At 36.7% G+C, this 25,991-nt stretch overlaps 1 protein-coding gene across 3 annotated transcripts in view; it reads right to left on the reverse strand.

Annotated features, from left to right (window-relative positions):
- CARMIL1 (capping protein regulator and myosin 1 linker 1) overlaps positions 1–25,991 on the reverse strand; it is a 404,323-nt gene that overhangs the window by 287,019 nt on the left and 91,313 nt on the right. The gene's annotated exons all lie outside the window — the stretch shown is intronic.

The following is a 25,991-nucleotide window of genomic DNA, read 5'->3' on the forward strand; positions in this document are numbered from 1 at the left end:
GTTCTCTTCCATAAGATCTCCAGTGGCAAAAAAGTGTGATGCAATGGAAGGTGTCAGTACAGGGTGACCAGACTAGAAAGGTTCAACAAAAAGAACTAGTAGACAGTAAAAAGAATTTATATAAAGCAAATGCCCGCTACCTACAAGAACAAGGATGCCAGCAACTTGTTTTGGGATTGTGCCACCTTGTCTCGAAGCAAGTGAGGAAGTAGGGAAAGGTGGCAGATGGGAAGGGGTGGGAAAAGAAGCTAGACTAAAACAGCTGTGGTGTTATAAAACTGTAGCAGCCAAGTAATGAGGAAACTAGAGTCTTAAGCATCTGATTAACTGAGAAGCAGCTGGGGTAATCTCAGTCAGTTGGTCAGTCAGGTAGCCTGCCTGTTGACCAACTGACAAAGAGTCTCAAGCATCTGTTGAACTGAGAAGAAGCTGTTGTAACATCTAAAACACAGTTGAAAAATAACTAATAATTTTATATAATGGAGCGTTTTATATCATAATAAACAATTACAGGTTAAGAATTAAGGATTGCAGACACTGAAATCTTGCTTTCCTCAGAGTCGATAACCAAGATGACATTCTGACATTCCGAGATGAAAGGGAACTCAACGAAGTTATTCAGTAATTTGCAGTAGTCATTGCTTTGAAGGGGGTCTAGGATGAACCCACCTAATATCTGATTCTTTCCTACAATGAAGTTTCACAATACTTCCAAGGTAAAGACACCCTCTACCAGTTTGATGCTGAAAACACACTGCTAAGGATTAAAATATATGGCCCTTGTTATTCAGATATGATGTTTCTCTGTTAGAGGAAAAACAGAAGGAAAGATTCCTAAGTCAAATGCATAACTTTCATACATAATTAGAAGACGGGAGAGATACATCCACAGAATAAGATTTTTCATGGCCCTTCTGAAAACAATGGACCCTTATAACCATAGCCTTTTGTTGCAATTATGGTAAATATCACTGTGTCAATCTGCAGTACACAGGGAAAGCCAAAATTTGAAGGCATATTGTGTCACTTAACAGATGCAAGACTGGAACAAAGCAAAGATTTTTATTTGATAAAAAATTTCACCTAAGTGTGAAAAGCTGGCATGCAAACTTGCCCAAGTTTCCTGAAAAGAAACATCCAGGCATTTCAATCATTTCATGCATAGTGAAAAGAATTCAAGGAAAGAATTCAAACTAACAAATTTAAAGAGTTGAAAGAACTATCAATCAGTAACTTAAAAGTTGCGGCAGCTAGGTGGTACAAAGGATAAAATGTCAGGCCTAGAGTCAGGAAGACTCTTATTTCTGAGTTCAAATCTGGCTTCAAATACTTACTAGCAGTACAACCCTGGGCAAGTCACTTAACCCTGTTTGCCTCAGTTTCCTCATCTGTAAAAGGAGCTGGAGAAGGAAAATGGCAAACCGTTCCAGTATCTTTTTCCAAGAAAACCCCAAAAGGGATCCTGATGAGTACAAAAAGACTTTTAAAAAAGACTGAAAAACAATCAAACAACAAGAAACTTAAAGTTCATCTTCCCTTCTCCCTCACTCTATCCGGAGAAACTGAGTGCCTAGTTTGTATGATAGCTAGATGGCCAGCAGACACTGTTGAACCCTGAGTAAGGGAGACCTGAATCAAATCCTATCTCAGACACTTAACTTAGCTGTGTGACCCTAAGCAGGTCTATATAATGGAGAAATAATAACTGATACCAATCTCACAAATATATTGTTATTATTAGTAGAGGTACTGTGCCTAGTAATCAACTGAGCTTCATTAACAATTTGTGAGGACATTTGAAGATATCAGTCTTTTTCCTATGAGGAATGATCACAGGTCAACTGCCAACATTGCACCCTTCCAAGGAGAAGGCAGTCCATCTCTCGGCTCTGGGCTGTCCCTCCCCTAAGTCTGAGATGCTCTCCCTCTTTATCTTCACCTCCTGGCCTCCATGACTTCCTTCAAGTACCAACAAAAATCCCATTTTCGTATGAGGATCAAATGAGATAACATGTATAAAGTATCATGCAAACTTTAAAGTGCTATCTAAATATTATTATTATTAAATATGCACATGTGTTTGACATTGTGTTGTTAGTGTTTTTAAGTCACTTCACATTCATCAATCTTCTTTCTTCTAAAAGACCACAGTTCCTCCAAGAAGTGAGATCTCTTATTTATCTTGACTTACTATGTTACAATGATGTATATGTAGTAGGCATTCAGTGAATGCAAGATGACTGCTTTCATGAACAATGTCCTATAATTGATGTATGGTGCTTCCTTGATTAAGTATCGTTACCTTCCTATTTTAAAATATTTTAAGCATTTATTTTCTCTTACTCCCACTTCATCCCACACCACTGCACAAGACAGAAAGATAGGAATAGACAAAAAAAGAGAAGAAAATCCCCATCACAAATATACATAGTCAAGCAAAACAAATTCTTACATGACCATGTACAAATATCAATTAGTCACTAAATCTCTACTATGTTCCAGGCACCGTGCTAAGAGCTGGATATTAAAAACAAAACAGAGAGACAGAGAGGCAAAGGACAGTCCCTGCCTTCAAGGAGGTGACAACAAGCAAATAGTTAGGTATGAGCTATACTACAGGATAAAAAGGAAATAATTAACAGAAGGAAGGCAATCGTATTAGGAGGAGTTGGGAAAAAGCTTCCTGGAGAAAATGGGATTTTAGTTGGGACTTGAAGGAAGACAAGGAAGTCAAGACAGAGGGAAGGAGGAGGAAGAGCATCAGAGTCAGGGGGGCAGTCCAGGGCCAAGAGATAGAATGCCTTCTTCTTGGAGAGGTACAATGTTGGCAGTTGACCTATGATCATTCCTCATAGGAAAAATATCTTTGAATGTCCTCACAGATTGTAAATGAAGTCCAGTCAGTTATTAGACACAATACCTCTGCTAATGATAACAATATATCAAAAACGAATGTTGCAAAATTACAAAGAACAAGTTTGACCCTCCAAAAGAGCTAAGATACAGCCCCCACTATTTTGCAGAGGCATAGATTCTACAGGTGTATAACAATGCATGTATTGTCATTTTTTTAATGTACTGAGTGGTTTTACTGATTTTTGGTTCCTTATGTTGAATAACAATATACTACTGTTATAATAATATATAATTATGGGCCCTTCCCTCCAGCGGGGGGCCAAGTATGAGAAATAAGGGAGAAACTTAGTTCAGTCAATCAATAAATACTGATTAAGCCTATACTATATGCTAAGCACTGTCCTAAGCATAGGGGTTACAAGGAAAGGTAAAAATGAGTCCCTGTTCTCAAAGAACTCAGTCTAATGGAGGAGACAACATGTAAACAAATACGTACTCCAAAAATGTATACAGGATGTACTGGAAATAAAGGTAGAAGAGAAACTAAAATTGAGGGAGTTAAGAGTTGGATATGAGAAAGATCATTTCAAGAATGAAGAACAACCAAAGAAAATTCCCAGAGCTCACAGATGGAGTATCTTATTTGAGGAACAGGTCAGTGTCACAGGATCATGGAATATATGTGGAGAGTCAAGATGGTGTTAGAGGAGTGGAAAAGTTGTGGGGAGGCAGGTTAAGAAGGTCTTTTAACACTAAAACAGAGGATTGTATAGTTAATCCTGGAAGGGATAGAGTGCCCCTGGAGGGGAGAGAGGGAAAGAGAAAAGGGAGGGAGGGAGGGTAAGAGGGAAGGAGAGGGAGAGGGAGATGGAGGGGAAGGGAGAGGAAGGGAGGGAGGAAGAGAGGGAGAGAGGGAGAAAGAGAGAGAAAGCTGTGTGTGTGTGTGTGTGTGTGTGTGTGTGTGTGTGTGCGTGTGTGTGTGTGTGTGTGCGTGTGTGTAGCAAAATGGTGAATTGTGCTTTAAGATCACTTTGACAGCTAAGTGGAGCATGGAATGGAGTGGGGTGACCAACGAACCAGCAGGCTATTGCAACCGCCCAGGTTTGAGGTAATGAGGGCCTGCACCACGGTGATGGCAGTGCCAGAGGAGGGAATGAGGGATATAAAAGACATGTCATGAAGGCACAGTTAACAGACTTGGAAATTATTTGGATACAGGGGTGGGTAAAAGAGCGAAAAAAAAGTCCAGGATGATCCCTAAATTGAAAGACTGAGTGACTAGGGAGATAGTAGTACCCTCAATGGTAATAGGAAAATTAGGAAGAAGAGAAGATTTGAGGGGTGGGGCGGGGGAGAGGGGGGGAAGATGATGAGTTTAGTTTTAGACAAGTTTAAGTTGTTTATCAGATGTATAGTTAGAAATTTAGCTAACATAAAAACAAAGAACATCAATAAAATGCACTTTTTAAAGGAAAATTATACAACAATAATACTTAACTTACATGGGTACTCTAAATTTGCAAAGTGATTTATACACATTTTCTCCTTTGATCCAATGTCATATTCTGCTATCAAACATAATTACCATACAGAAGCATCATAAAAACTAACATTTATCTAGCACTTTAAATAAAGTCTCCTATTTTATCATCACAGTAACTCTGTAAAGTAGCTATTATTATCTCTATTTTGCAGATGAAGAAACTGAAGGTGAGAGAATTTATGATTTGCCCAGGATCATAAAGCTAATCAGTAAGGGATTTGAACACAAGGCTTTCTGCAGTTCCACCCAGATGCCTTACAAACTAGGCATTCAGTTTTGGGCCTGGGGGGAGGATGTGTGTGTGTGTATATGTGTGTGTGCGCGTGCGCGCGCGCACGCTTACATTAGCAAGAGAAGATTAACATGATGATTGTTACTTGTCCCAAATCTTTATGTTTTCTTCTTTCTCAGTAGGCAAGGAAGAAATTTCCATTTGTATTTCTGGATACACGAAGACATTATGACCAAGTAGGGGCTAGAGAAAACCACAGAAAATAACATGAACAGTTTTTGTTACATAAAATTTAAAGGAATGTTTACTAGTAAAACCAATATGCCTACAATTAAGAGGAAATAACACATAGGGGATCTTTTTAGCAAATCTATCTGATAAATATCTAATTTTCAAGACAGGGATAGAGATAAAAGTAGACATATATAACTGATTCAAATTTGTAAGAATAAAAACCATTACTGAATAGCCAAAAAAATATGACCAGGCAGTTTCATGAAAACTTTAAGAAATTAACAGCCATACTGAAAAAATGTTCCAAAGCAGTAATAATCAGAGAAATGCAAATTAAAACAGCTCTGAGGTTCTACTTCATACTTATCAGAATGACAAAGATTAACACTCCCATTCCCCCCATGATAAATGCTGGATGGGCTGTGAAAAAGCAGGCATTATTGGTTCAGCTATGAACTGGTCAAGTCATTCTGGAATGCAATTTGGAACTATGTTAAAAAAAGTCACTAGAATGTGCATACACTTTGACCCAGCTATATTACTGCTAGGCATATAGCCCAAAGAAGAAATAAAAGATAAATACCATATGTACAAAAATATTCATAGCAGCTGCTTTTGCAGTGACAAAGAACTGGAAACTACTGCAGGGTGCATCAACTGTGGAACAATTGAATATATTATGTATTATCATAATTTAATGAAATACTACTGTTCCCTAAGCCATGATGAAAGAGATTCAGTGAAACTTAGGAAGACTGGTAGGAACTGATACAGAGTGAAGTGAGAAGAACTGAAAGAAGAATTTCTCTCTTAACATTTTAAAGACAAACAATCCTGAAAACCTTAAGAATTCTCATGAATTTGGTGACCAACCATGATTCCACAGGACTGATCAGGAAGCATTCTACCCAACTTCTGACAGAGAAGTGCTAGACTGAACCCAAAATGTGACATGCATTTTTAGACATGGCTAGTGTAGGAATCTATTTTGTTTAACTGTATATTTGTTACAAGCCAGGGTTTGACTTTTCTTTTCCTTGTTTCCAACAGGTGAGAGGAGATGGAGTGAGAAAAAACAAATGCTTGTTAATTTAAAATAAATTAAATTAAAATTTTGTAAAAAAAAAAAAGTCAATATGAGGTTCAAGTCATAAATATTAGAAAACATAAGTTTGGACTGGGCCAGATACAAGAAAAAAGGCAACAGGATTCATTCATTAATTTACTAATATGTATGATGTGGGCTGACAACAATCTATCGAACAGTTTACAGGATCAAAGATTCAAAGTTGTGAGGGACCTTAGAAGTCATCCAATCCAACCCCCTTATCTGACAGCTGAAAACTAAAGTCAAAGAGATGGTAAGAATTGTCCTAGGTTAAACAGCACACAAGTAACAAAGGCAACATTTGAACTCTCATCCTCTGATCCTAAAGCCAGTATGCTTTTTCTTTTACTTCAGCCAACCCTACTGTTACCTATTTTATGACAGACCTTTCATTTATAGTAAAACTTTAAATAGCCACTTCTTGAAGAAAAAGGCAAATTATAGGTTTCTGTTTTGGTTTAAGGCTGACACAATAAACATTTTTTAAACCTTACATTGGTTAACCAAGACCTGATGCAGGAGACAGATCAACACCAGAGTGGTCTCCTATACCTTCTCAAAAAAAAAAAAAATACAAAATTTGGGAGCTGAGATGGCGAATTTCTCTAGTCTTGATGACCTAGTACAATATTTTCAGCTTCAACATTCCAAGAATCTGGTTTTACCTGTAGGGACTTACTCTACTGATATGGATTCTAATTCTTTCACATTTTTGTAGAGCACTTTACAAACTGCTATGGCGAAAATAATTCACTGCCTTTCTAGGGAAAAAAGCTTCTCCCATCCTAAGTCCGACTAGCCCTCCTCTGACAGACACATAGGTAGGGAACTCATTGAAAGATTTTAAGTTTTAATAGCACCTCTAGTCTGAGCTTGTGTTCTGGGGATAGAATCTTAAAAGAACATACATCACCTTCCTCGCCTAAAAAAAAAAGGCAATGCAGACAGCCAGACTTTAGAATTCTTTTCATAAAAAATAAAATTAAACTATGCTTTTTTATTGTTTTTACTGACACAAGGACATGTATGTGCCTGTGCATTTTACAAGATGTCCAAAAGGCATGAAAGACTGGAAAGCCTTCAGTTTAGCCAAAAGATCTTCAGCTTTTTGATGAATGTTTGATGATTAATGTTTCTGATAACTTACTGATATGTAAGAAATGTGACAGAGATAATATAAAATAGTGAAAATTATTAGAATATTATTAAAATATTGAACAACATATGCATGACTTTAAAATACTTTCATACATATCTGTAAGTAAGGTTTAGTTTAACTGAATATTTCAAATCAAATAATAATGTCATACTATAAAGCTCTGGGCTTAGGAATAAATAGACCTGGCCATCTCCCCATTCCTATGTGCTTAGCTCCTTGGTACCTCACCTCCATTCTAGCCTGGGATCTGGCTACCATTTCCCTTTGAGGATGATGTCTTACCTGGTCCAGAAAAGAATAGTGCATAAAAAATTTTAGGGTTTTTTTTAACCTTTTTCTGAATTTAGAGGAGGGAAAAAAATGTTTCTATGTTAGGCTAGATAGCCCAAAGTAACACATGGAAGAAAAGTCTACCACTGTATTTGTTACAACATAGTCCAGTAGAGAGGACAAGAAAAGAATCATAGGATTCACTTCCCAGAATCACCAGCATGCAAACAGTTTATAATCGGATTATATAAAGCAAATTATTTTCATTTCTGATCATTCTAATAGCCTCCTAATCGGTCTCTGTTCAAGTTTCTCCCTGCTTCAAACTATCTTTCATACAGCTGCCAAACTTATACCTCCTAAAACACAGAACTGATATACTCACCCATTCAAAAGTCTTTCGTGGCAATGGATAAAGTGATACCAGAGAATTTATGCTTAATAATCTTGTGTTGTTGGGGCGGCTAGGTAACACAGTGAGTAAGAGTGCTGGCCCCAGAGTTGGGAGGACCCGGGATCGGTTCTGGACTCAGATACTTAACACCCACACAAAATAATTGGCCATGTAACCTTGGGCAGGTTACTTAATCCCAATTGCTTTAAAAAAATTAATAATTTCGCATTGTTACAAGTGAGGAGTTCAATTCAGGGAGTAGAAAGAAGGGAAAGAGGTATTTCTAGAAATGATGGATGCCAAAACCTTTTGAAAGACCTAAGTACAAATTGATTTTTTTTAATTTGTGGTTGCCTCTTGATTCAAGTATAAAATACAAAATCCCTACCTTAATATCACAAGTCCTCCACAATATGGCCCTCACTTCCCTTCCAAGTGTTATTTCATATTTCTCCCTCTTCACACATTCTCCATTTGGTCAAACTGGGCTGTGTTAGCTATCCCCAATACATGACAACCCCCTCTCCTGTTTTTACAGAGGCCCTCTATATGAAACCATTTCCACTTCAACAAATCCCTATCTTTCTTTTAAGCACAGCTCAGGTGCCTTCTTCTTCATGAGATCTTTTGTGATCTCCCAGTAGTAAATACTCCTCCTCAAAATTTATTTGTCTTTACTATTCATTTATTTATCATCTGTGTGCATGCTATTCTTCTAGCATTTTCTACTCTCCTTAAAGGCAAGGATAGTTTCAGTTTTGTATTTTCATTGCCAGAATCACACACAGTATTCTGTGTATAATAGATGCTTAATATCTGTCAAACTGAATTTATGCCACTGGTTGGTTATTGTTCTTTGTTCTTGAAGAGGGCCAAAATGCCATCACTATATTAGGTCAAGGTACGGTGTGTGTCCAACTGTGTCTGGTCAGATCAACATGAGCTTAGAAGGCTCTACTACAGGTTGGGTCCTTACTATTTGTTGAACTAAATTTATGTCACTAAACATCAACCAAACAGGCAAAAAACTAAAATGGCCCTAGAAAGAAAAGGGATTTATCAGTTGATATAAATTTATCTATGTCCAGTGACTGTCAATATACCTCTTCTCAGTGTCCTATTTCTCTACCTCTCTTACCCTCCATACTTCATGCATGCACACACACATACATAAACATACATTCACATACCTAATGATAAAATAAGGCTAAATTCTACTAGCTTGGGATATCACTAAGGTTTCTCCTCACTCTAAAATCTGTGAATTTACAATCTTGTCTTGTAGGCTTTTAAAATATTTGCCTAAATTAACTAACTGCCACTTCTGCTTATATCCTGAAATCCAGTGTTTTGTATACTAGAGGTTTAATGAATAGAACTTGAATGAGAGGTTAAAATCAAATGAAAGGTATGCAGCTGAGAAAACCAGTCTACTCCAAGTTGTCATGTGGTTTTAAAATAACACCTCACTAAAGAAAACATTAGAGGCTTCGAATAACACGCCTGAATAGACGTCAGTAACAACAGCCCAGTTCCTACAATATCCCCTCTGGTGGTTTCGATGGATGGAAGGTCTTATAACTACAGCTGAATCTAACAGACTTCAGCACAGTAGGAGGGTACATTAGAGCTCCCCAGAAGTCTGTGACCACCCTGACTGTTGCCAACATTGGCACAGAAAGGCCAATATTCAGTGATACATCCTGTACCATATTGTTCCAAGTATAAGCTGCCTATGAATGTAGGACAAATCTCATATTGGGTGGAAAAGGTTAATCTCTTTGAAAGAAAAAAAAAAGCATACATTAATTTAAGGCTGTATCCTGGTTTCACACAATCAGCATTGGGGGTAAAAAAAAAAAAACACTGGATTTCAGGATATAATTCCTGCTCTGAGACCAGTAATATTGGCACAGAACATGGCCTGTAGTAGGAACTTAACAAATTATTACTACTGATATTTTTGACAAGTCAACAAGCATTTGTTAAACCTAATATGTGCCAAGCACTGTGCTAACTACCAGGGATACAAAAAAAAAAAAAAAGACAAAAACCGTCTCTGATCTCAAGGAGCTCAGGAGAAAACAAACAACTAAATACAAGCTATGTAGAGGATAAATTGGAGATAGTTCAATTCATGAGAAAGACATTAACATTCAGGGGGATCTAGAAAGTCTTCCTTTTAGAGGGTAAGATTTTAGCTGGGACTCAAAGGAAGCAAGGAGGCAAAGAAGAGGATGAGGAAAATTCCACACAGGGACGGCCAATGGAAATGCACAAAGTTAAGAGGTGGAGAGTCTCATGAGGGAGAGCAAGGAAGTTAGAGCCCCCAGAGTGCTGGGTAAGATGTTGACAATAATAATATATTAATAATAATAGTAGCAATACTTACATTTATATGATAACTATTATATGTTAGGGCTTTAAAAATATTATCTCATTTCATCTTTACAACAACCCTGGGAGATTGATCCTATTGATGTCCCTATTTGAGGAAGCTGAGGCAAACGAAGGTTAAGTGACTGCGGCTAGTAAATATCGGAGGTTGGATTTGAATTAAAATTTTCCTGACTTGGGGTCCAGTGCTCCATCTCCTATACTTCCTAGCTAAGTAATTCTGTAATATGGAAGGGAATAAGATGTAAGAAGTCTGTAAGAGGAATAGGGAGTAAGGGTATGAACAGCTGTATAAGTCAAAGAGAAGATTCTATATTTTATTCTGGGGGTAATAGGAAACCACTGACATATAAGTGAGGGAGGAAGAAATATGTACTTTAGGAATATCAATTTAGGAGCTGAGTGGTGGAACCGGAATGGAGAGATAATTCAGAGAGGGGGATTAACCTGAAGTCTATTTCTATAGCATAGGTAAGGATGGGCTGCACCAGGGTGATGGCAGTATCAGAAGAGAGAAGAGGGGGATATAGGAGAGATCTCACAAAGGTAAACATGAGAGGACTTGCACCTGATGAGATATTGTCAAGGATGACACAGATGTGATCTGGGTGACTGGGAGGATGGTGACATCCCAGTAACAGGGACAGTGGTAAGAAAGCTATGAAGAGGGGAGGGCTTGGGAGAAAGATAATGAGTTCTGTTTTAGATATGTTGAGTTTAAGATGTCTGGGTAATATTCAGTTCAAGATGTACACAGGCAGCCAGAGAGACTTATCTGCATTGAGTCCATGGGAGCTGATGAGGTCACCAAGCAAAATAGTATAGAGAGAAAAGAGAACCTTGGGAATCACCCCCTGTTGGCCACAGCCTTAAATTTATCTATCCAAAAATAAGAAGTAGATCAGACAACCTACATATTGTATGACAGTGGATGCATTAAAAAATTACATTCTATGAGTCAATTTGTAATGTGATTATTAATATTTATACTCAGACCATCTAAATTCCCGCTTTAGGGTATATTGCTATAACCGTTCCTTGTCCAGCCCTGTATCACCTCCACCACACAGACAACTGCAATTAGAAACCCCAGTGACCAGCACAGTACAGCCCAAGTGACACCTCCTAAGTAAACAAGGTCCTTCCAAATTCCCCCATTGTTCACTCTCCCTCCCTCTTGAAATTGCTCTGATTATAATTTGAATATATTTGCTTGTTTCCGTGAGGTCCCTCTGCAGTAGAATAGAAACTCCTTAAGGAAGACACGGCTTCATATTTTTGTCTCTATCACAGTGTACACAGCATTAATATCTTACATATGACATGTAAGATATTTCAATTATTTAGCATCTATATCAAACAGACCCTAAATAAATTTGTGTTGAATTGAACTTGCTAAATATACTGAGTTCCCACAATGTGTTGTATTTCCTAAAATTATACAAAAATATTATTTGAAATTATTTATCAGCAATAGATGGTAATCCCCTTCCATATATGCCAATAAATGTAAGATTAGCCTGGAAGAACAAATGGTACTTCCCACAGAGCTGGTCAGAGGGGCTTCTTCAGAGCTGTTCCTTACATTAAGACTAAATTTGCTTACTTCCAGCTTGTACTCATTGCTTCTGCTACTGCTCTCTGGAGCTAAAGAAGCTTATGCCCCCCCCCCCAAATATGACAGCCTTTCAAGTACTTAAAGATGGTTAGCAAATCCCTGAGTCTTCTTTAGGCTAACCATTCCCTGATCCTCATATGGCAAGGACAAAAGGCCTTTTTACCATGTGGTGCTAGGCATGCAGTAAAAACACTTAATTGATACTTGTTGACTTGATACTCAGTTGATTTAAAAGATATGTTAATAAAAAAAAAAGCCAACAAAACATATTTCTACAATGTTTTAAGGCTTGCAAAGTGTTTTACAAATATTATCTCATTTTATCCTTACAACAACCCTAAGGGATAGATGCTATTTATTACCTCCATTTTAAAGATGAAGGAACTGAGGCAGATAGTATTTAAATGAGTTGCCCAAGGTCACAAAGCTAATAAGAGCCTGAGGGAGTACTTGAACTAAGGTCTTTTTGGCTCCAGCTCCAATGCTCTATCCATTAGGCCACTTTGTTGCTTTTTTATTAGATACTGAATTTGAAAGTTGGAAGAGACCTTAGAGGCCAAACTTCTAATTCTGCAGATAAGGAAACCACAGAGGTAAAATGACTTGCCCAGGGTCACAGTTACAAGACAAAAAGCCAGGATATGAACCTGGGTGCTCTGACTTTAAATCTGGTTTCTTTCCATGGTATCATTTTTGCTGGCCTCACTGTCCTCTGGACCTTCTCTGGTTTATTAATGTCCTTCCCAAAACATGATGCCAAGTGACCTAAATATAAAAGGCCTAATGTAATAAAATCAGAACTGCATAAGATTAATTATCTTTCACAACAATGGCTTGGGGGAAGAACTCTCAATGAAAAAATAGAGGAAAGCAATAGAAGATGAAATAGAGTATTTTTAATACAAAAAATCAAAAGGCATTTGCACAAATAAAATCAATTAATATAAAATCTGAAGAGAAACAGTAAAATAAGATAAATAATTGTATCAAATATCAGTTAAAAGTTGGACATAGCAAACTGATATGAAATTAACTGATGTTAATTTATAACACAAAGAAACATTCCTTCCACAGGTAAGTGGTCAAAGGATATGAAGCTTTCAAAAGAATTACCTAGAAATAGTAAAAGAACAAAATAAAATAAAAAAGAAAAAATAGTAAAAAATACAAATTATAACAATTTTGAGTTTTTGTTTTATACTGTGCAAATTAGCGAAGATGGAAAAAAATTGGCAATAGTCAATGTTGAAGGTATGGCAAGACGGGTATACTGATAACTTGCCTGTGAAATTAGGAAGTAGTACAACTGTTCTGAAGATAAATTTGTGACTAAACTTTCCATACTCATTTACTCAGCATTTACACTATTGGCCTTATAACCCAAGAGAATCAAAGAGATCAATCAAAGGTCCAGTATATATATATATATATATATATATATATATCAAAATATTCATAACAGTACTCTACTATAGCAATGAACTAGAAACAATGCCCAGTAATTGAGAAATGGCTAAAAAATTCAATAGCATATGAATGTAACAATATTACTTTGCAGTAAGATATAACCATATGAACCTTTCAGTAAAACAATAGAAAGATGTGAACTGAAATATGCAGAACTAAGAGAACAACATACACAATAACTACAGCAACATAAACGAAGCAATCAGTAAAATGAATGAATTAAGAAAAAGATAAATGAAATTCTCAGAGAAGCAATAATTAAATAATATACCTCCTCCCCCACTGGAGGCAGAAAGGCAGGGAACTACAAATATTCTCCACATTGTCTGACAAGATCCCTATATCAAACCTTTATGTTTAATTTTTTTTTTGTCCCAAAGGAAGGCGGAAAATTACTGATTTAAAGATAAAACACACTAATAAACCATTTTAAAAACAAAATACAATGTGGTGCCCCAAACAATCAAAGTGCTTAACCTTCAGAGATTAGGTCTAAACACACCTAAGCTATTATCCAGTAGGAAGTAGGTGCTTTTTGAGAAACTATTTCTCTGGAATAAAGAAAATTCCTAGTAACTAAAATTCAATCTTCTGTGTGCCCTGAAATTATGGTTATACTAAATACAAAACAGCCAGTAGATTACCAAATTACTTCCTTTTCCAATTTGCAACATTTTCTCCTAGGACCTAGCCCAGAAAGAAAATGAAGGAGGTAGCACTTCCTAAACCTCCTTACCCCCTTCATCCCATAACACTACCATCAAACACTCAACCTTCCCCATCTCACTCTTTCCCCTTCTGCCAATGTGCTGGGCCATCTAGATCAGGTGACCAGAATTAGGGTTAGGGTTAGATATGGCCATAAACCATAAACATAAGACCAATTAAAATCATGAAATCCATCTGTTGAGTTCCTGGAAGGGAAAACATTGCCAACTTAAGTATCCACTGATATTTCATTGAATCAGAGATAAATGCAATATTTCTTTAGGAGGAGCAAGACATACTGACAGTGAGAAAAAGAAAAAAATAAACGTTTTGGGGGTGGCTAGGTGACGCAGTGAATAGAGCACAGGCCCGGGAGTCAAGAGGACCTGAGTTCAAATCCAGCCTCAGACACAACACAAAAACTAACTGTGTGACCTTGGGCAAGTCACTTAACCCCAATTGCCCTCCAAAAAAACAAACAAAAAAATAAACTTTTTTTTTCTCTTCTATAAAATTGGACCAGATGACCATGTAGCAAGGCCCCTTATACTGCTAACATGATTCAAATGATTCAAATACAACTTGATCTGATATTTGGATGTGCTGAGGGCATTAAAAATCAACTTTCAGTTTTCTGGGAAGGAGTAGAAAAATGCAAGAAATGCATTCCCCTGGCCTTCCTGAATGAATTTAGGAATAACTCCAGAAACACCAGAAATCACCTGAACTTCTACAGTAGCACACATAATATGAGTCCCAGTTGAACAAGGTCCCTTTGCCCAGAAATAAAATCCTGTGAAAGTCTAAACTCTAATTCTAGTGATAACTAAACTGAGAAATAAAATACAGTGGGAGCCACAAGAGATATTCAATCAAGACAAATGTGCTTCTGAAACTGCATCAGGTCATCCTTAATGAATGAAATTACAATAGCTGTGGTTTCATATACCCCACCACTAATTAGCAACAAAGAACCCCTTCCTAAGTCATAGCACTTATTTTAAAATATGCTTAGAAATAAAAATAATGGGGGCGGCTAGGTGGCGCAATGAGTAAAGAGCTGGCCCCGGAGTCAGAAGGACCTGGGTTCGGATTGGGCCTCAGACACTTAACACACACACAAACAAAAAACCTAGCCATGTAACCTTGGGCAAGTTACTTAACCTCAATTGCCCTCCAAAAGCCAAAAAAAAAAAAGAAAAAGAAAAAAATTAGAAGAGAAACATCATATACCTCTTACATTTGTGTTTAGCATATGTATTCCTAATCAAATTAGGGTTAGTTACAAAAAAAATAAAATAGAAATAAAAATAATGCCACTAAGAGTAGCTGTTTGAGGTTTTACACTTCAAATATGAACTGGCAATATATCAATATTTTCTACATATGAACTGGTATCGATCACCAGGGGTGGGGAGCCTGTGGCCTCAAGGTCACATGTGGCCCTCTAGGTCCTCAAGTGTGGCCCTTTGACTAAATACAAATTTCACAGAACAAATCCCCTTAATAGAAAAATTTGCTCTGTAAAACTTGGACTCAGTCAAAAGGTCACACCCAAGGAACTAGAAGGTCACTTGTGGCCTAGAGGTCACAGGTTCCCTACCCTTGGCCTACACCCCTGTCAGCCTCAATATGACATTCCATTGTGCTTTGAGTAAGGAGTCACAGGCAAAGGAGGAGGTAAAAGTCAGGTAGTATGAGAGGTCCAAACTGGAAAGAAGAAAAAGAGGAGGAAGAATATTAAGAGGAGGAAAAGAAGAAAAAATGTTTCAATTTCAAAGACTTTTAAAGGTATAAACCTTTAGTAACAACAGTGTTGAGGACTTGTTAAAACTTTCCAAGGACCAGTGATAGCTAAATATTAATCTTTGCTCAATTTGGGGGAATATAGTAAACCAAATGTTTCCTTAGTTTGTAAAAAGAAATAGACTTTTCTAATACCTCTACACTGGAATAATCCCTATTATCAGGAAATCATGTAACTCAGAATAATTTAAAGTAGAATCTTTGCAGGCAAATCAATTCAAATAGTTGATGCCCCCAGTATAGAAGAGTTTGATACTGAAGCTTTGTCAGGGAGCTATGAAAGCAACACATCTGTTCCTTCTAAATTTCAGAAAGCATCACTTAAATCCACTTTCATCAAGTGAGATGGTAAACCTACATGTGAAGGTGAGAGGCAGTCGGTAAGAACCAAATGTAAAAAGATCCCTGAGGAGGGGAGGCTCTTTGTTATCCCAACCATCTTTTATTGAAGCCTGTGCAAATAGCATCCAGCTAGAAGAAGGTCAGTTGGACAGACCAACAGATACACTGAAGCCTTTGTGATAAACATAAGTTAATTACTAATTCATGAATTCAAGAAACCACATACGGGTCTAGCAGCTGAAAGCCTAATTAATTCAAAATCAAGCAGCACCAAACACCCAGCTACTGCAAGGTGAGGGCAAAGCTGCCTGAGGGTAGTAAGAGTTGAGGGCTACCATATGGGTTCAGACATATCAGCATCAGTAGAACACAATACAGCTTTTCATGCCAGAAGCTTGCTCTAAAACAAGCTAATAGTTTCTATTCAGAATTGCGTGATAAGGCAAACATCAAATGAACTCAACAGTAACCTCCCTAGCCTCTACCTCTTTTCAACAGAGCCAAATGCCTTACCTTCCAAATTCTACCTGGCACAAACTCAAACTTTACTTATACTCACAACTAACAAGTATGTATACCCACAGGAAAACCTTGCTTGATATTGTAAATAGGTTCCATAGAAACATAATGTTAAGGGAAAGAAGCCAGATTCCAGGGGAGTAGTTAGTAAGACCATTCAATGTGTCTTGGAAAGTGTTACAGTGGAGTTTCATGACCCTACAGTGGGATGTTATTATAGGGTATTAATGAAATTACCAAGAAACAACATTAGAGGGGATAACATTATGCCCCACACTTGACTATTAACAGAATCCTATATTCTATGGCATGGCAGAGTTGAAAGAACACTGGTTTTAGAATGAGAAAACCTGCTTTGAAGTGCTAGTTCTGCTACTTACTAGCTATGTGGCCTTAGGCAAATTATTTAACCTTTCTGGGCCTTAGCTCCTCCTCTGTAAAAAGAAGGGGTTGGCAATGAGATCAAAGAAAAGGGAAAAGGATCTATTTGTACAAAAATATTTATAAACATTTTTTTGTGGTGGCAAAGAATGGGATGCCCATCAACTGGAGGATGGCTGAATAAGTTGTAGCATGTAATTGTGACGGAATACTATTATGCAATAAAAAATTACATTCGGGAAGGTTTCAGAAAAACCTGGGAAGACTTATATGAACTGATGCAAAGCAAAATGACCAGAGCCAGTACATTGTATGCAACAATCAACTCTGAAAGACTCAGCTACTCTGATCAAGACAATGATCGAAGAAATTCCAAAATATCTATAATGGAAAATGCTATCGCCTCCAGAGAGAAAACTGATAAACTCTAACTACAGATGGAAGCATACTCTTTTCACTTTCTTTATTTTTCTTGCTTTTTGTGTATTTTCTTTCACAACGTGACTAATATAGAAATGTTTTGTGTGACTTCACATGTGTAATTGTTATTATATTGCTTGCCTTCTCAATGGATGAGGGAGGTAAAGAATTTGGAACTCAAATTTTTTTTTAAATAAATGTCAAAAATTTTAATGCAATTGGGAATGTTTAATGAAGAAAATAAAATGTTAAAAATGAAAATGAACTGAAAAGAAGGGGTTGGGTTAGATGACCTCTAAGGATTCTTCTGGAACTAAATCTATAATCCTATGATTCTTGAGCAAAGTAGACTTGATGACTAATTCAGAAAGCTAGGAAAAGAATAAGAATCAGAGACTACATCAGAACTCAGGTCTTCCTGACTTCAGACCCAGCACTGTCTATTGCATCACCAAACTGCTTTTCTATCAGTCTTAAAACATACTACCCATATCTGAGCACCTTAATCCTGATATATTCTGTCCAACACAGTAAAATTTTCCTCGATATGAGCACAATAAAAATGTCCATGATTATTGTCTTTTTAATTCAACTTTCATTCATTCAGCAAATACTTACTGAATATATCCTTCCTGGATACTGACCTAGGTAGGTATGGTGTGATACAAGAAGATATATAAATAATAATATGTTAACCTTAAAATAGCTTCAATAATAACAATAGAATAACTTTCCAGGTTACAAAATGCTTTCATAGATATTTAATTCTTTTTTTTTAAAGCAATCGGGGTTAAGTAACTTGCTCAAGGTTACACCACCAGTTATTTCTGGGTGTGGTGCTAAGTATCGGAGCCCAGATTTGCTCCCCAGGTCATCCCGACACTAGAGCCAGTGTCCTTACTCGCTGAGCCACCTGGCCACCCCAACAGATATTTAATTCTACCCTTACAATAATCCTTACAATAATGAGGTAGGCAGGACTTATATTATTACCTCCATTTTTATAAATGAGAAAACAGGCCTAGAGAGAAATTGTGATGCTCAGGATTACATGGTTAGTCAGTAGCAGAGCCAGATATACAATGAGGACTTCTGAATGCTGGTCCCAAGTGTTCTTTCTGCTACAAGGGAATTTATGATCTAGTTGGTGGAACTATGGCATGAAAAAGTATGTGAAATGTGTCACATGAATGAACCAAACTAAGTGGAGAGAAAGGAAATGCTAGCTATTTTGTAGAACAGTGGTATCAAACTCAAACAGAAATAGTGGGCCACTAAACCTCTCCACGATTGACTTGGAAAACCACATATAGACATTATCTGTATGCTATCGTATTTTTATATTTGGTTAAATATTTCCTAATTACATTTGAATCTGGTTTGGGTATCACTCAGAAGTGTTATTGGCTAAGTATTTGACACTTTTTTTTCTTTTTGAAGGGCAATTGGGGTTAAGTGACTTGCCCAAGGTCACATGACTAGTTTTTGTGTTAAGCATTTGAGGCCACATTTGAACTCGGGTCCTCCTGACTTCAGGGCACCACCTAACCACCGCCTAGTGTTTGACACTTCTGATGTAAAAGTCAGCATGGAATCATAAGAGGAAAAATATTAGATTTAGGTTTAAATATTAGCTTTGCCTCTCCCTACGTATGTGATATTAAATATGTCAGTATTTCTGGCATAGTTCTTCATTTATAAACTTTGAGAGTTGGACTAGGAGACCTCTAAAGATCTTTTCCAGTTTTAAATTCTGTGGTCACAGAGGAGGTAGATACTCTAGAGCTAGGTCTTGAAGAGTTTGTAATAAATTTTATGTGTAGAGATGGTAGGGAGTACTTTATGGTTAGTCAGAAGAACTTGGAGGAGAAAAGTACAGCACATGTTCAGGCTATGAAGAATGGTCCATACTGTTCAATACGGTATCACATGGGAAGCAGATAAAACTACTGGAAAAATAGGGAAGGCCTGGAAGACCATTCTAAGTTGTTTGGACTTTACTTGGCAGGGAGTGGGAAGCTAGCAAATGTCTTTTGAGCTATGGAAGTTGTGTATCTTGCTGGTCCATTTTCAGTTTGTGATCTACTACAAAATCTTTAGTTCTTTTCCCTATCAATTGCTGTCAGGCAAGTCTTGCCTATATCATACTTGCATATTTTGATTTTATTTATTGGTAGATTAATTATAAAGCTTCACCCTTAGAGTTGTCTGGAGTATGGAATACTACTGCCACATCCAAAGGTTGAAGCATACTTTCTAATGACAATAACATTATTTATTCTCGGCGTGTGTTATTGTTATTATTGTTATTGTTAACTACTTGTTGTACCCAATATTCTAGGGCTATCACAAACTGGTCACTTTACATAGGCCTACAATCCTGGAGAAGCAGCTAGGTGGTACAGTGGATAAAGCACCAGGCCTGGAGGCAGGAATTCCTGGCCTGCATTCAAATCCAGCCTCAGACATTTAACTAGCTGTGTGACCCTGGGCAAGTCACTTACCTCTTCTGCCACAGTTCCTCATCTATAAAATGAGTTGGAGAAGGAAATGGCAAACCACTCTAATATTTTTGCCAGGAAAACCCCAAATGGGGTCATGAAGAGTCAGCCACGACTTGATTACAATGACAACAGTCCCAGAAAGATTTTAGAGGAAAGAAGCCATTGACAATTTTTAAACGAAAAGAATGACCTTATCCAAGTGACATTTTAGGAAGTCATGCAACCTCTTTGGGTAGCTGGTGACCTAGCTGGGCTTGAAGTCAGGAAGACCTGAGGTCCAAACTGGCCTCTGACACGTATTAGTTGTGTGTTCCTAATTTAACTTCTATCTGTTGATGATTTTCATTTGTAAAATGGAGTATATAACAGTACCTACCTCCCAGGGTCGTTTTGAGGATGAAATAGTATTTGCAAACCTTAAAGTGTTAATAAGTATATAAAAATATATTAAAAAATATATAAAGTATATAAAAGTATATAAAAAAGCCATTATTAATTAAGTAATTAATTAGTGAATGGGTGGCCAGAAGAGAGGGAATAGGTGAGCTGGAGGTCTGAAAACCATGTCATGAAATAAAAGGAACTAGAGAAAATGGGGATATTTAGTGTTCAATTATCAAAAGAACTATCATCCAGGAAAGGGGAGATTATTCTTTGTTGCCATAAATGGACAGAATGACTGAGAGAAATTGACAAGGAAACAGATTTTGGCATTGAAAAGAAGAGTTATTCAACAATCACAAGAGCTGCATCAGAAGCAATCTGAAGTTAGATAACAATCAGGCAAGAATTTTTAAAGAAAATTCTTGTATTAGGTAGAACAGAGGTATTAGATTCTTAGCCCACAAAACTCCCCAGTGGGGCCAAACCAAATTAAAATAAAAGCACAATATAACATAGATAATGCTAATTTGAAGTTTTCTAAGCCAATATACAGTCAGCAGAGATCCATTTCTGAGTTTGATAATACTGAGGGAAAAGGCAGGACTAGATGAAGTTATCATTAACAATAAGTAGATTTCATTTATTTATTTATTCATTCATTCATTCATCCATTTATTTGTTTTTTGTTTTTTTGCTGAAGTATGCTCCAGCATCTTAACAACCTGCTTTTGCCAGACTTGGTATCTGCCTCCCTTTACCCCATCCACCAATCACCCCATCCCAGGATATTTATTTAATAAAACTGGGCCTTTTAAAACTTTTTAAAATCATATGGTGGATGATCCACAGCTGCCTTATAGAATAAATAGGTAACAAAAGATTATGGAAATTCAAAAATATTACTGTATGCATTCACTCATTCATTCATCTATATTAGTAACGCATTGTGTAAAGCATTGAGGCAGGTAATAAAAGATAAATGACATGGTCCAAGTCCTCAAGGCACTCACAACAGAAGAGAACCATAACAGGACTCTAAGTGATATGCCCAGGGTCACATGGCTCCTTAAGTAGTAGAGGTGGGATTTAAATTTCTCAGGTACTTTTGCAAATTTAGTGGTTTTTCCCCCACTATACCATCTTAGCCCCTTAGAATATATGCAAATAGAAGAGATAATGTGCTATATGTTCTACCACATCTGCTCTCCAGACATCATCTTCATTCCCACCCAAAGGAACCTTGGAGCTTCTGTCACATCTGGATGGAGCCCAGGTCTTCATGCATGGCTCCTCCCCATCTCCCATACCAGCCTCCCCATCCCCACTCCCACCCTGTGTGCACATTTTTGTTTTGCTTTTTCCTCATTAAAATGTAAGCTCTTGGAGCAAAGGGACTGACTCCTTTGTTAGTATTTGCATCCCCAGTGCTTAGCCTAATGCCTGGCACAAACTAAGCCACTTAATATGTACTTTGTCTATCTATCTGAGAGTGCAAAATTGGGAGGGAACACTTCTAGCTGCAGGAACTGGGTATCTAACATGTTATATAGCAGCACATTATAGGAATTGATATGGTGGGCAGAAATTGCTATACTTTCAACGCCTGTTAAATTAAGGGAGATTTCAAGGGAAAGTGGTTGCCTATAAATCAGAAAATCTCAAACATCTGATTACTTCATTTTACCCAGAATCTGGTGACATGCAACAGATAATCAAAATCACAGTCCTTCTCAGCTTTCCCTGGGTGCATAACACAGTACTTAATTAAAAAACAAAACAAACGAAAACTATTCATACTGACTCAGAAATGCATAACATCTAACTAAAGTACTGTCAAAACATTGTATTCCAAAAGATGAAGAATTAAGAGAAAAATTTTCTAAAACAAGATGTATTTATGGTTAGAATAATTTTATTTGCAGAAGGAAATGATCATTCAGAACGTTTTTGAAAATGCACACACAAATATTTGCCAGACATACTTTTACTTTACTGTTCCGAAAAAACTATTTCACTATTTTAAAAAATGCAAATGGTAGGTATTAAATGACTTACAGGAACAAATCAATAGATTTCTACTGCAGTTAAGGGAACACATTTTTTTCTCTTCTTTCTCTGATGTGGTCAGCAATACATTTAGCAAAGCAGTTAGCAAAGGAGATAAAATACTTTCCAAAAACATATTAAATCAGTGTGAAATGAGAATATACTATGAGAAGGTCTAAGAACTGTTAAGCAAACTCAATAAAAACATGAATTCTAGTAAGGACACATGAAATGTACACTCAGAAATTTTAACCTCCAGAAAAAGTACATAGGTCCTTAAATTTTTAAAAACATGCTTTGGAAGTCTTATAGTAAATGGTACAATACTGTAAGACAAGCTAATATTACAGAGGTAACAAAAATGTTTTTAAGCATAGAAGCTGTATGTAAGGTATGTAATACTAAAATAGTTCCCAGAAGAAAAGCTACATCTAAATTTGCCAATTATTTGGCACCCTTCTGGTGCTCAATAAATATTGATCTTCAATAACCAAAAAGATAAATATGTATAAAATTACAACCTGTTTTGGGTATATATGGGCTGAATAGGAAACAGAAGTCCACAGAGAAAAGCTTTTTTTTTTTTTAAATAAACCTAACACACAGCACAAACAAGAAAGGTTACCTGTTTTGCTTATTATGTACTTCCTACAGGCATATATATAAAGTGCCAAAGAAAGCATACTTCCACGTATTTCCAGATATTTCTACCTAAGGAATTATCTGAATATGAATCCCAACTAATAGAGAGGCTTTTAATCTGATTTTTTTTTTCTAAACATACCATAAGTGAACTGGGGATGTTTTCTCACGGAATTTCTGTTTTAAGTCTATGAACTTTCCAAAGTTATATATCACATCAAACATAGAAAACAGCTCTAAGAGCTTGTTACTTCTATGCTATACAAACATTTCCTTGGGAAATTGGTTTCAGGTTAGGAAACTGTAACACAGAAGAAATAGCATGATAGAATGGAAAAGAGAAATGGGTTTGGCCTAGAGCACTTGGGTTCCGGACCTAGCTTTGCTACTTTCTAGCTATGTGATCCAGGAGTCATTTAACCCTGTCAGTCTCAGTTTCTTCATCGTAAAGTAAGGGGTGGGAGTGGGGGAATGGGGGAGGGGGGGGGGGGAGTGTAATCTAGATCAGAAATATCAAGCACAGACCAGCAGGCTTCATGCAGTTCAATCCCATGGGCTAGAACCAGGTTAAAATATAACTGGGAAATACTTAACAGAATAAAAATACAATAAAATTATGTAAACGTATGGTTTTCTAAACCAATGTGCAGCTCCTAAGGATTCTTGTGTACAGTTTAAAGCCTAGTTATTTGATTTTGATAACAGAAGATGGCTATGGTCATCTATGCCTATTGTTATCTATAAAACCTACTACATATTTTATTTGCTATCAGCATCCATAAACTGAATGGGTGCAAAGAAATTGAACTAATAAGACAAGACTATTGGACCGTTATTACTATAGTTCATAATTAAGCAAAAGCCAGCAAAAACCTGAGTCTTAGTCTAGATAGGTTTTCAAAACATTTATAATTTACCACTGTCTCTTAAGGGGCTTGTTCTTAATCCCTTGTCCTTACCTAATATAGAAAAACAATATAAATGGCTGGACTCAGATAGCTTTAAGCACCTAAATGTGGCTAATTTTGCTCAATTTTCCAAATGTTTCAAAAAAGAAAACAAAAGCACTTTCATTAGTATTTTTCCCTTGGCATTCATTACTTTTTGTGGTTTTGTTTTCAAGAGTGCCCAGTGGCTGATGACAGAAGTTTACTATTAAAAGCTTAAATCTGCTATTTTTAAGGTTTGAATATCTTTTAAAAATGCAAATATGCCTAAAGGTTAATGCTTTAAAATGCATTTACTCTTATTTTGCCTAAAGGTTAATGCTTTAAGATGCATTTACTCTTATTTTGGATGAAAACAAGAGGTGAGAAAGGAAAACATAAGGAACACAAAAGACAGACTTTCACCCTTTAGTCTAGTAGGAAGACTCTACTGGTTTCCATCACAAAACAAACAAAACTTTTTTTTTTGTTCCAAAACCTGTGGACAGGTAGCTTCATTTGGAATTTTTTTTAAGTGATTGTGAAAAAACAGGGGAGATAGCATCCTGGTTCCCTATAATCTTGTAAGCGTAAAGCAAGCAGCAAGGATTTAGCTACATATATACGATATAAAAACAGGTCAAAACGTTAAACTGGGACAGTGAGATACATACATTAAGACTTAATGCTTTTCAGCTCAAATACCTCTGACAGGTATTTGAGATCAAGGGATAGGAAGTGAATTCTTATGTGACTATAAAAGATAAAACAGATCTTTTTATTACATAAAATCAAAAGGCCTTTGCATGAATAAAACTAATACAACTAGGAAAAGAAAGGGAACAGAATTATCACATCTCTAGTAAGGATCTGATAGTGAAAATAAAAAGAAGAGGAAAAAAGAAATTATTCTCCATGCTGCAAAGTAGCTAAAAAAATATGTACTTTAGTCTTTATTATCATGGTCACAAGCAAAATTTCATTATATTAAATCTAGACAATAGCAAAACATCATCTAAATCATTAGTTTTAACCCTCTTCCCCAACAAAATATTTTCCAAAGTTGCTCAAAAGTAGTAAAAATAAAGTTTTCCTCTACGGTAGAACTAAAATGATGGGCATCGTGAAATCAAGTCAACAAGCATTTATTAAGCACCAACTATATGCCAGGCCCTGTACTAAGCACACAGGACACAAAGGAAGGCAAAAACAGTCCTTGCCCTCAAGGAAGAGACAGCATAAAAAACAAGTGCTTACAAGACACATATAGGATAAATCTGAGAAAGTCTCAGAGGGAAGGAACTAGAATTAAGAGGGACTGGGAAAGGCTTCTTGCAGAAGGTAGAATTTTATCTGGGATATGAAGAAAACCAAGGAAAGCAAGACTCAGTGAAGAAGAAAAGGGAAAGAATTCCAGGGATGGGGGGACAGCCAGTGAAAATGCTGTCAAGTCAGGAGGTGGAATTTCTTCTGGAGAAGAGAGACAGCTGTAAGTAATCTAGCTAGTTAGCAAAAAGGTTAAAGAAAGCAGTATATGAAAGGGCATTTCTATCCTTCCTCCAAAATTTGTATTCAATACCCTGAATGGTCTGTAGTTATTGGAAACTGCAAGCATGATGTATGGATTTGGTCCATTAGGATTGAAAAGATTAGCTTTCTCATAAATTGACTGAATAAGGCTACATAAACTTACGAGATTGTTCAGATGACAAAAAGCATTTTAGAATTTGATAGGCTAAGGACATCAGTTATCTTAAGCGAGAGAGGCAGTCTTGGTAGTAATAAATACAAAACTGTTGGTACAAATGGTGTAAACACCACAGACAGGTAACATGAATTCTTAACAATGAAATTTTGGGACATAATGTATAGCTTTGTCTTTTAAACATTTATTCTCTTGAAACAGAATGAAAAGTCTCACCATTCTAACAGGAGCTACATTTCCAACCTTATGGAAGTGAAGTTAGACAAAGAATGGGATTTACTGAATATAAAACAGCATGAAAAGACACATGAACTGCTCTCCATTTGTATT

This window comes from Petaurus breviceps, unplaced genomic scaffold (assembly GCF_028583685.1).
Source record: "Petaurus breviceps papuanus isolate PSGF00001 unplaced genomic scaffold, PetGlider_PUasm1.0 224, whole genome shotgun sequence".
Lineage (NCBI taxonomy): Eukaryota > Metazoa > Chordata > Mammalia > Diprotodontia > Petauridae > Petaurus > Petaurus breviceps.